Below are 6931 nucleotides of genomic sequence, written 5' to 3'. Positions count from 1 at the left end.
CTTTGGCCCAGCTCAAACACTAGTGCATATTGTGCTTTTCTCTGCTGTCTTGTGTGTGTGCCAGTGGACACAAACAGATAAAAGAGAATGAGACCTGAATACCACAACTCCATTGCAAGGGTGTAGCTAATCAGCTGCTGTGGAAAATTCCCTGAGGAGCTATAGCCTCATCTTCTACACTAAGCTCGGAATGCCAGGTGTCAAGAGGTGACACACTCTTGTCCCCACACCTCAGCACCTTAGGCTTTGAGGTTTCCTCACCTGATCTCATGAAGGAGAGGGGAAAGGGAATGCTATCAAAACTCTCCTGACTTAAAGGGACTTTTAAAGAGCAAAATCCTGGAGAGAGTTCGGGCTGCATGGCCTTGAGGTGACAGGGAATTTCCCTTTGCTGTCCTGTTGGAATCAAAACCCTTCAGAAACAACATAATCTTTTTCAAACTGTCCATTTTGCCTTCCTGGCATGAAAATATAAATCATCAGTACTCTATGTAAAGGGACTTTTTTTTTTTTATTGCCTGGCCATCAGAACTCTAAAGGTTTATTTGTTATTGCTAGAAGAATGTGGATTTTAGAGTTTCTTGGTGTACTGAATCACTTCCACCTCGCTAGTCCATTTAGAGGGATCGCAGAAACGAGCTGGCAGGGCTCTGGAAGAAATACTTGGTATAATATGTCTGAAGGAGGCTGGGCCCCTTTACTCCCGCGAAAAGAAAGCTAGGTCTGGGAAAAGCAAGCTAGGTCTGGATAAAGCATGCCACTATCTTGTCGTTACTCATGTCCTCAAGTCAGTTCTCCTGTCTGCACCCATCGCCAGTCCCTCAGCTCCCCACAGGCCAGTAGGGGATCTAGAAATGAATGTGGCCATGTTAAAGCTTACTATGTTCTTTTTTCTTTTAGATATCCATGAGCCTGTTTTTTGATCCAAGAGCCTCCAACTAATAGTAATTAAGCCTGAATGGATACAAGTATCTTAAGAATTAGACACAAAGTAGTGTTTTTGGGCAGACTGCAACATTGCATTGCCATGTAGAAAGCTAGATTTCCTTCTTTTACTCCTCAAATCTTACTGGAAGAGAAAGAGAATTAGAGAGAAAGAGAGAGACTTATATTCCCTACCTTCAGCTGTAATTATTAAAATAAATGACTTCTAAATGAGTCTGTGAGAATAAATGAGACATTTTAAGCAATAAATAGTGAATTCTGGCAGAAAGAGTTTCTCTCATCAGAAAAGTCAGTGAATATAATTAAAAATGTGAGGAGCCATCCCCTTTAAATATTTTGGATATATATTTATGAAATATATCTGTCACTATTTCTAAATAATGTCACTTTTTCTAAAGACATTTCTAAATTCTTCCTGAAAGCTTGTCTAAATAAATATATATTTATGCATGGCCCACATAAAAAAGGAATTCTTGTTATTACTTGCATCTAGGGAAAACCTAAACACATTTATGACTTAAGATCCATTTAAATATGTATTTTCATTGCCAAACATTTGTTTATTTAATGCAAAAATGTTCTGCCTTCATTAAAATTTTGAGTGCTCATAGGAATTTAATAAGTGACAAGTTCAGTTAATAATCTCAAATATTTATTTATACCTGTAATAAAGGCCAGTGGTTTTGCTTAACCTGAACATTGTTTGCCTTTTTATTCATAGGAATATAAACTGAACACTGATTTATGAATTTTTAAACTACTTTTCCTTGATGTGGTCATTGATCACTGTTTTGTCTTTGGCCAAAACACCTTTTTAAGAAACATTTGCTTATGCCTTTATTAGAGACCACAGGGGCAAACATTAGCTAAGCCTGGCTGAAATATGAGTTACTTGAAAGGCAAATGAATGATTTTTTTCCCTTTCTCACTGCAACTAATGACCTACTTAAGATTGAATTACTTACACAAGAAATTTTTTTAAATTAAGTTTTGAGATTTGGAGTAAAAGTGGGTTGAAATTCATGAATTGACTAATTACGTTCGTAAGCCCATGCATAGCTGAAGCATATGGCCAATGGGATGAAGTTCAGATAATTACAGCTTTATTTAAATAAGTTCAACACAGAGGCTTTTCATTATCGAGAATTATTACGTTAAGAGGCCCTTTACAATCATAACCTTAAAAATATTGCCATGTCTACTACTTGCCATGAATATTTTTCACTTACAATCTGTGCGTATAGTCATTACTATCAAGATTGTGTGTTAAGTGCTCCAGTGGGCTAGGCTACTTAAGCTAGTTTTGGTGGGAAGTGAGGTGCCTCTTTCCTTGTATATAAGAACCTTGAGAAAGCTCTCAGGTTGAAATATACTTCCCTCTTTGCCTACAATTCCATCTCTGATATAGGTTCATTCCTGCCATCCTGATTTTCTTTAATATAATCCTGATTAAAGCACAATATGCCAGAGAAAGCAGTATGTTAAGACATTAATATCCATTAACATCATTGTACTGATCACAACTCCCTCCTAACTCACAGCTAGTTCAGAGCAGAGTGCCTCTGAAATTGGTAAGTTGTGTTTTTTTTTTTTTTTAGGTTATTTATTTATTTGAGAGAGAGAGAGTAGGGGGAGGGGCAGAAGGATAGGGAGGGAGAGAATCTCAGGCAGACTCTATGCTGAGTCCAGGGCCCAACCCACAACCCTGAGATCATGACCCAAACCAAAATCAAGAGCCAGATGCGTAACTGACAGAGCCACCCAGGTACTCCCAAAGTTGTTAAATTTTGTTGCAGGGAAATACAGAAAGCTCTTTCACAAGTCATCATGTGAACTAACAATACAAACGGTCAACCCCAAAGACAGCGCCTAGGGACAACGCTGAGTAACAAAATAAGTTAAACTCAGTTCCTTTGCTACCTTAAATTTCAATCTAAAATATACAATTTGTGCACAGATAGACATGTTAAGAATTCAGCAGTTCCACTAAATAAATATTCACACTGTATCATGAAAAAGGTGATATAATCTATCTCCTTTAGTAGATATTTACTTATTTTAGAAGGTAAACTAAGAATCATGAGACCACATAGTCAGAGTAAGTAGATTTGGAAGATACCCCCACATTTTTTCAGTGCTGGCTAGCGAGATTTTAGGGTATGTGTATTGTTGGAAGAGCTGTGTATTTGGAGAGAGAAGATAGAAGTGTGGTTGGTCTAAGGAATATGAAAGAAGAGTTGCACTATGAGAGGTAGAAAATGAGCTTATATTCAAGCCAAAGAGAGAGCTTTAGGTTCAAATCCGGATTGCTCCTGAAAGGCATAAAATGAAGTAGATTTATTTTTCACTTTAATTTCTAGATGAGAGGAGTGTTCCAGGACCGTACTTTTTGATTGGATTTTTCTGAGTCATATTCATACCTTGTTTTTCCTGTAGCAAAATTTCCCATGTTTTTCTTAGTCACCAATGCAGAAGGAGAAAAAGATTCACATAGTTGTTAGAAACTCATCAAAATTTTCAAAGTTCTTTCCTCAGTTATTGGTATTGTGGGCTAGCGTAATCTTCAATGAGTTTCCAAAAAAAAAAAAAAAAAAAAAGAAAGGTCTAATAGGTGAACTGCCTTCTAGTATGTGAATCAGGCACAAACATATTATCTACTGTGGGAGGACCATAAATATTGGGACAGGAGATCTAGTGTGTGTGTGTGTGTGTGTGTGTGTATGTGGAAGGTACTTGGGGTTTTCTTCAAACTTAAGTCACCTAAGTATTTTTCTAATAAATGTTGTGGAATGCTACCTGGTACCCAATGTTTATTCTAATCTGGTAATTCTGAGATTTTTTTCCTCCTGGAGTGAAAATAGTCTAGAGTTTCTATGTATGGTGTTGCTAAAGTTTTAGGGGCTCTGAGAGTTGTAGGTGGGCACTCATTTGTATGAATTTCTAGCTGAAATAGTGTGATTTCTTAAAAAGGTATGTAGATTAGAAAGTAAAAGATTTTGTCTTATACCTTGCATTAGCCCTCCTAGGGATCTTGCTATTCGTTTGGAAAGGATGTATCTATGGTGATCAGGATAGGAACAAGCAGGAAACTTTCTGAACTGGCATGGAGCCCATTTCTCCCCTGGGCACCAGATAAACTGACACCACAAGTTGCCAGCAGTCTTCACTGCAGCTAAAGAGGCCCAGCTGAAACCTACAAGCACCATGCAACTCTGAAGAAATCTCTTATCTCAAGATTTTTCCTAGGTTCAGAGAGATGTAGCCTTATTTGAATTATTCTGAAAATGCTCTTCAACACTAAGGCTAGTCAAGGCACATAAACAGGCTTGAGATTTCTCTTTTTCTATCTGGATTTGTTTTCTCTCTGCCTGTCATGCAGAATGATAATGGTACAAAGCTGTTGCTTCCATTAACAATCATGGCTCGTAGCCCATCTTTTCAGTTCTGATGCTAATCACGGCGAGGCCCCAGCAGCCTCTTGAAGCACTGCTGAGCAATCCATGTTCAACTGTGACCCGAATTCTAAAAGTAAAAAGCAAAGGTAATGTTTCCGAATAATTTATCAAGAAATGCTTGCACAGTAGTGTCTTCAATTTGAGCATCTCTTAAGGATGTGACCTTTCAGTTACCTATACCCCTGTTCTTCCTTCCTCTCTCCTTCTTTGCCTTGTTTCGTACATTCATGTGTTCCTTACCATTTATACTCATTGCTGACATTAGAAGCATCTGATTTTCATGTACTTTGTTGAAGAAAATATAGTTGTTGCCTTCAAAGCACTTACAAATGAATTAAAACAGTGGTAGAGGACCTATGACCTGGGAGTCAGATTTGGCCCACCTGTTTGTGTCTGCCTGGTGAGCTATGGATGGTTTTACAGTTTTCAATGATTGCGGGAGAAGTCAAATGAAAAATAGCATTTTGTGACACATGAAAAATTACATGTAAGCCAAATTTCAGTGTCTATAAATAGTATGATTGGAACACAGACACATTCATTTGCCTGTGCGTTAGCTATGGCTGCTTTCATGCTCCAACAGAGTTCCATAGTAAATATCAAGATGGTCTCGCCCACAAAGCTGAAAATATTTCCTCTCAGGCCATTTAGGAGAAGTTTGCTGACCTCTGAATTACAATATAAAATAATGAGCTCTCAAATGCAGTCACAAAGAAAGTGATGCCCTGAGGGGAAATGAGTTAACTGCCTTGAGGAGGTTACAATTTCCATCACCAGTTATTAGTACTTAATATTTTGAAGACATCTCATATTTGTGAAGTTTTTTTTTTCCCTATAAATAGTATTTAACCATCACAACCAAATACAAGTTAAGGTGGCTCTACGATTAGAGTGAATCAGAAGGAAATGGCTTTTGCCACCATGAATAAGAAAACTGAATCCACAGGAGAGGAAACATTTGCTTTATATAAAAAAATGTGTGTTGCTAACAGAATTGGAGAAGAATTTTCCACTGTCCCTTGGAGAGCCTTGGCAGTTCAGTGGCTGAAGAAGACTCTGGGCCTCAGGTTTTGCCTCTGAAAGAATGATGGGCAGAGAGGCAATGCTTCCCGAAGATTTCCCCATATAGCTGACTTCCAAATCCCCAGCCTCTACCCCTCTACCTACTTAGCCATATTGCAGTCAACTATGCCTCATCTTTGAGGCTGAGGATGCTTACAGTGCATAAACCCATTGCAGGTTGTTTTTGGTTGATAAGTCTTAATCACCATTTGGCTGGGTACATGCTTTCAGATGGACATCTGCAAGCTTCAATGCTCTGTGAAGTTTCTGAAAGGCCAGTCTACTGGTTAGTGTTTCAAAGAAGAGGAGAAAGTCAGGGAGAAAGGGAAGAAAGGATGAGTCTTCACGAATGATGATCCTGATTCCTCATTATTGCCTTACGCACTAAGCCTTTTAAAAGGCATACTCTGCTGTTGAATGTTCCCAGGAGTTAAATAAAGTGCAAGAACATGTTCCTGGATAGCATTTGGGGAAGGTTAGCACACCCATCCTCATTTTCCATCTGGGAAAAACGAGGTTTGGAAACATTAGTGAATTGCCCAAGTGTATAGAATTTGGAAACTGGCAGAATTGGAATTTGTATTATTGAGTGGAATTATTTGTATTATTGAGCAGCTTCTATATCACAGCTACTTTGGTGTCATAGTATTTAATGAAAGCTACATGTCTAGATTGAGCTGTCTCTGTTGGACAGAGGTTAAAGATAGGAACTTAGCACACTCTATCCCTGCAAGGAAGTTGTCCTTTAATGCATGATCTGACCTGTGTTGCCCAACCCAGGGATCCCGGGAAGATCTTGATGTCTCCACCTGGCATCTTTTTTTTTTCTATTTTTTTTTTTTATGATTTCATTTATTTATTTGACAGAGAGAGATCACAAGTAGGCAGAGAGGCAGGCAGAGAGAGGAGGAAGCAGGCTCCCCGCTGAGCAGAGAGCCCGATGAAGGGCTCGATCCCAGGACCCCGAGATCATGATCTGAGCCAAAGGCAGAGGCTTTAACCCACTGAGCCACCCAGGCGCCCCTCCACCTGACATCTTTAGCTAACATGTTCTGGAGAGCTCCAAATTTCCATCAAGGGCTGAGTGATAACTTTGTTTTAAAAGTATGAGAAAGGCAGATGGCTCTCAGAAGAATGAAGACAAAGCCTTGCCAGGTGGGGACCTCTATGGAACGTGGGGCAGACCGACCAGATGTACAGTGCTGGGGAGAAGTACCTTTAGGGGGAAACCAGTCCTAAATCAGAAGTGGAAAGATCACCTCATGGAACCCGAATTCTGGAATTACAATCGGATGGGGAAATCATCCCATAAGCCCATTTATTTATGGAGGGCCTCTTATATGCCTTAGACCAAACTAGACTTTCTGGAGGATATAAGGCTCCTCATGGAGGTTCACGCATAATTAGGGAGATAGGACATAGATTCTATAGAAGTTTGTCTGCTAAATAAAATCGTGCCCCTTGTAAGG

This window comes from Martes martes, assembly GCF_963455335.1.
Source record: "Martes martes genome assembly, chromosome: 5".
NCBI lineage: Eukaryota > Metazoa > Chordata > Mammalia > Carnivora > Mustelidae > Martes > Martes martes.
The sequence above is the reverse complement of the archived record's forward strand: the minus strand, read 5'-3'. Positions refer to the sequence as shown.